The sequence below is a fragment of the Pelophylax lessonae genome (assembly GCF_965119305.1).
Source record: "Pelophylax lessonae genome assembly, chromosome: 8".
In the NCBI taxonomy this organism is placed as follows: Eukaryota; Metazoa; Chordata; class Amphibia; order Anura; family Ranidae; genus Pelophylax; species Pelophylax lessonae.
The window spans coordinates 32,515,881-32,521,880 of record NC_138775.1 but is presented as its reverse complement, the minus strand read 5'-3'; positions in this window follow the sequence as shown (position 1 = coordinate 32,521,880).

Sequence of the window (6,000 nt, the reverse complement as noted above, 5' to 3'; positions counted from 1 at the left end):
TCAGTGGGAGGAATAGTGCCCCATCATTGGTGTCAGTGGGAAGAATAGTGTCCCATCATTGGTATCAGTGGGAGGAATAGTGTCCCATCATTGGTGTCAGTGGGAGCAATAGTGTCCCATCATTGGTGTCAGTGGGAGGAATAGTGTCCCATCATTAATGTCAGTGGGAGGAATGATGTCCCATAATTTGTGTCAGTGAGAGGAATAGTGCCCCATCATTAGTGTCAGTTAGAGCAATGGTGTCCCATCACTGGTGTCAGTGGGAGGAATGGTGTCCCATCATTGGTGTCAGTGGGAGGAATAGTGTCCCATCATTGGTGTCAGTGGGAGGAATAGTGTCCCACCATTGGTGTCAGTGGGAGGAAAAGTGTCCCATCATTGGTGTCAGTGGGAGGAATAGTGTCCCATCATTGGTGTCAGTGGGAGGAATAGTGTCCCATCATTGATGTCAGTGGGAGGAATGGTGTCCCATCATTAATGTCAGTGGGAGAAATGATGTCCCATCATTTGTGTCAGTGGGAGAAATAGTGCTCCTTCATTAGTGCATTAGTGTCATTGGGAGGAATAGTGCCCCATCATTGGTGTCAGTGGGAGGAGTAGTTTCCCATCATTCAGCTTCGGGTGTGGCTGCTGGAAGGTTCTCTGGCTGTGTGTCTGTTGCTGCTCCAGGTGATCTGTGTAAGAGGGTGTGAGGTGAAATCCCTCCCAGCTCTCCTGGCCCCCTTCTGGGGAAGCCATGGAGGCCAGCAGGGCCTCTCCTGCTGGAGGCTCTCAGACATCCCCTGGGCGGATGGATGGCACCCCTGCTCCTGTGCAGCCCGTGGTTGGTGATCTCTCTGCACCTGGTGAGGATGAAGATGCTGGATCCATTCGGGAGCGAGTGGTGGCCGGGATCAAAGTCCTCAATAAGGAGAGAGACAAGCTCTACAAGCTTAGAGCGGATTTAAAGCGCCTGAGAAAGCAGCGTGAAGGCTTGTTCAGCAAGAACCGTGGATCCATGGATTCAGAGGTCCAATTAGCGAAAGTCCGTGTGGATCATCAAGAAACTATCGTGGCCATGATGGAAGGCAGGGATGGTCCCTTCAGGGAGAAGTTTTGCAATGAACGGAGGTTTGCAAAGATGGAGGTGGAGGAGGAGACCCCCGGTTCTGACCCCCTTCCCCCTCAAGGTGAGGTAAGCAGCCCATTGCCATCTCAGGGCTCAGGAGGCATGTTGAAAGTTATACAGGTAATGGAGTCTCCAATGCAGGAAGATCAGCTGGTGTTTGGTGATGTGGAGGACTTACCTGAGAGTGTGCCTGATAAAGTAAAGTATATAAAGCCCCAGCTTACAGATAAAACAGTTTTTGTGCCTTTTAGCACCTTGCCTAGTGATGGGTTTCCTAATGACACTCAGGGTGTTTCCCCTATGCTCAGCAATGTTGTGCCTGCTGCTGATGTCTCTAAACAGGAAAAGTTGTGTTTAAAAAATGACATTTCTGCTGAAGAACCACAAAACCCAGAAGAGCCGATTAACCCCCCTTCTGCTGAGCTTAAAACTATTTCAGTCACTGTTGAACAGGACTCTACAGCGCAGCAGCAGGAAACATCTGGTACTGCATCAGAAACAGTTATCCCTAATAACATTGCAGGCATGGTGGATCCCACCATTATATGTGGAACTGATAATGCTGCTTGTTTAGGCCAAGCTGGTAAAAATAATAATAGTAGTGTACCTGATAATGTGACATCAGTGTGGGGTCTTGGCCCTAAAAAACCTACATTTGCACAGGTGGTAAGCTGTGCTCCTGGCAATATCACCAAGCCAGGGTTACAATCAAGGAGGAGCTCTGCTTCTAATCAGGGTTTTCCCTCGCGGGCTGCCACTATGAGCACCATTGGATCTGGTATTGGATCTATGGCTTCTGCTGGGGGTCCAAGGCGGAACGTAGTCCTCCTTAAATGGGAAGGTGGTGCAGTCCCTCTAGCAAGGCGTATGGTGGTGGACCTGATCTTAGATATGGGTTTTGGGGCTAATGACCTATATGCCCTGATACATGTGGCTGGAAGCCGGGAATACACAGTTAGTTTCACCAGACCAGAGGGTCTTGACTTGTTCTGGGAACGATATATGGCTCGGTGCAGGTCAAGACCCGAATGGGAAGGTCTGGTGCCAGTGGCAGTTTCCCAAAGGTCAACAGTGAAGAAAATTACTATTGTCCTTACAAATGAGAGTGTTCCTGCTCGGGACTTAGAGGTCTGGTTGAGAAATTATGGGGATGTTTTGACCAGGCCGGATAAAATTCATGATGAGCGTGGCATCTGGACCGGGGGTTGGTCGGTAACGGTCAGGTTGGCTAGGGATGGGAATGTTGTCCGTCACCTGCCCTCCTCTGCTTTTATAGGGAGGGATAGGATGACTATTTTTTATCCCGGTCAGCCAAAACTGTGTCACCGCTGTGGAGAAAAGGGGCATTTTAGCTCCTCTTGTTCAGCACTGATCTGTTCAGTGTGTCGGGGACAGGGTCATGTGGCCAGGGACTGCACCCAGGCGATAAGGTGCAACCTGTGCCTGCGCCTTGGCCACCCCTACAGCCGATGTCCTGAAGCCTGGCATAATATGGATAGAGAGGTGATAGATGATCTGTTAAGGCTGGACAGGATGGAGGATGAGGCCCCTGTTGTACCACCCTCCTCTGCGGTGACTGACCCCCCTGGTCTTGTGCAGGATCCCTCCCTAGTCCCTGTGCCCACCCCTCCTGTATCTGTAAGTTTTCCTTCTGTGTCTGTCCCTGTGTCCCCCCAGCCTACTGTACCGGCTCCTCTTGTGTCAGAATCTGCCAAGTCTGTGCCCCCTGAGTCAGTTATTCCCGATCAGTCTTCCCTTCCTAAGTGTGACCTTAAAGAAGCCCCCCACCCACCAGGAGTGGTAGAGGGTACCAAAAAGGGTGCTGCTGCGGCTTCCTCTGTAAAGAAGTCTTCTGTGAAGACTTCAAAGAAGAAGAAGAAAACAAGAGATGAAAGCATCTCTGAATCTGACCTTCAGTACCTGGAGGAGAGAAGGAAGGTTGTGAGGCGGAAGAGACAGACGGTGAGGACGGAACAGGGACAGGATGCCTCAGTGACTGTCTCCAACCGTTCTAGGGCTTCTGCTTGGGATATCTCCTCATCTGGGGATTCTTCTGAGCAGATTTCAGATATTGAAATGGAGTTGGAGGAGGCTTCAAGAAAGAGAGAGGCTTCTGGTGATGAGCAGCAGAGGGGAGCTAAGAAGCAATCCACCCAATAACCCAAATGGCGGTTCCCCCTCCGTTAAAAGTGGTGACAATAAATGTCGCCAGCATTAAGTCGGTAAGAGCTCGTTCTATGGCCTTATTTTTGTTCAGCCAATTAGATGCTGAAATTTTATTTTTGCAGGAGACTAGGCTCACCTCCTTGGCAGATATTCATATGGCCAAGAGAGAGTGGAGGTATGGTCCATCTTACTGGTCTCTTGCGGCCGAGCCTTACGGCGGGGTGGCGGTGTTGTTTAAAACCGGCATGGTAACTGTTATTGAGGTGGAGATTGGGAGATGTATGGTCTTAGACGTTCTTGTGGGAGGGCAGGACCTGCGCCTAATTAATATTTATGGGCCGCACACAAAGTGGGACAGGAAATGCCTTTTTACAAGGATCAAGCCATTTCTTTTTACATCCCGGCAAGTGGTTTTTGGAGGTGACTTTAATACTGTGACTAGGCCCAAGGACAGGAAGGACTTCAATGACCGGCTGGGATATGATAGCGTTTTTTTAAATAGTATGGTTAGGGATGCTGGTCTTGTGGATGTGCACATTAAGCACCTCCCGGATGACACAGGGTTCACCTTTCATCGAGGTAATAGTCAGAGTAGGATAGATAGGTTTTTTTTGAAGGAGGCCTCTGCTTTCTCACCCCCAGTGGTGCAGGCGGTGGAGTTCTCTGATCACTGTATGCTATCTGTGGTCTTGAATGCTTCAGATTTCCCTCAGAGGGGCAAAGGCATCTGGAGATTAAATTCGACTCTCCTTGAGGAAGAACATGTTAGACAATCCTTTGAGGAATTCTTTCAGGCACAGGTGACCATCCTGGACTTTTGTAGCAGCAAGGCTGAGTGGTGGGAGCTGACCAAAAAGAGGATTGCTGGATTCTTCAGGGGCCTAGCCAATAAAAAACATTTTAATAGATACATGACCTACCAACGTTTGCGGAGGAAGCTGGATATTCTTGTCTCGAGAGGAGGAGATCCTGGGGCAATCTCTGAAGTGAAAATCCTCCTCAGGAAATGTCAATATGACCGGCATACCTCTTTGGTTCTGGAGCGGGACTATGGGAAATACCACTCGCCTGACCCTTACCAGAACTGCAAACAGGGTGTAGCTGTTAAAATGGTCGTTGGCCTTAAGGATAGTACAGGTTCCTTGACAAAGTCCAGGTCAGGGATCCTGGAGGTCGTGAGGTCTTTTTATGCTGAACTTCTTGGGAGGAAGGAGCTTGACCGAGACAAGATGGAAAGCTTTTTGGACTCTATTCCAGGTCTAAATGGTGGAGATGTCCCTTTGATGAATTTGACAGAAGAGATCACAGTTGAAGAGGTGACGAGGGCAATTGAACAGCTTGCCATCAAGAAGTCACCTGGACCGGATGGTCTGACGGCTGAGTTTTACAAAGCCTTTAAGTCTATTCTGGCCCCACATTTGGTAGAGATTTTTAACAGTTGTCTTGCTGAGGGGGTGCTTCCCACTTCCATGAGACACTCAGCTGTGATTCTTCTTTCAAAAGGTAAAGATCCTTCGATGATTGAGAATTGGCGCCCCATCAGCCTTCTCAATGTCGATAGAAAGGTGCTGGCGAAGATACTTTTCTGGCGCCTATCGGCAGTAGCAGAGTCTTTGCTTTCTCGCCATCAGCACTGTTCGATCCAGGGTAGGAGCACCTTCACAGCGGTTTTAGCTGTCCGGGAGGCCTTGGAGCAGTGCAGGGCTGCAGGCTGGGGAAAGTATCTACTGGCATTGGATCAGGCAAAGGCTTTCGATCGTGTCAACCATGAGTACCTGTGGTTGCTCTTTAGTAAGTACGGTCTGCCGGGTGGTTTTGTCGATTGGTTAAAAGTTTTGTATAAGGGGGCAGAAAGCTTCCCTCTTGTTAATGGTTGGGTTGGACAGTCCTTTGAGGTTGGTTCTGGGGTGCGCCAGGGTTGTCCGCTGAGTCCCCTGCTCTATGTGTTTGCAATCGACCCCTTCATCAGGAGGCTAGAGAGCAGCATGTTGTGTGGGGTACCAGTGGGAATCCCGGGTGAGCCGCCTTTGAGGGTTGTTGCCTATGCGGATGATGTGTCAGTGATTGTCACTGGGACAGATGAAGCGGAGGAGGTGGTCTCTCTGACATCACGGTACTCTGAAGCATCAGGCTCCAAGATCAATCAGGAAAAGAGTGAAGTTTTTTGGATGGGAAAGGAAGGTGAGGGGTTTGATCTCCCGGACACTTTTCCAGTGCCCCAGGAAAAAATTAAGATATTAGGCATTGAATTTGGACCTGGCGATTATGGCCTCAAAAACTGGGAAGGCAGGCTGGAAGTTGCCAATACTAAGGTGGTCAGCTGGAAGAGATGGAAGTTATCTCTGAGGGAAAGGGTTGATCTGATTAAGACTTACCTGATACCGATCTTCTTGTATGTCAGCCCTGTCTGCATCTTGCCAGTGTCTCTCTATGCTAGGATCTATAGTGTGTTCTTCCAGATGCTGTGGGGGAACAGACTGAACCCCATCAAGAGGAATGTCACCTATCTATCCAGGAGGGAGGGTGGCTTAGGTATGGTCAACCCCGTTCTTTTCTTTTCACTGCTATTTCTCAAGTTTAACATTGGTAGTATGCTTGCAGTGAAACCTCCTGGATGGGCAGGCATGTTTAGATCTTGGTTTAGGCCTTTTCTGCGACTTTGGGAAGAAGGTGGCCAAGTGAAGAATCTCAGGGGTCATCGTGGTCAGCTCCCAGCCTATGTCGCT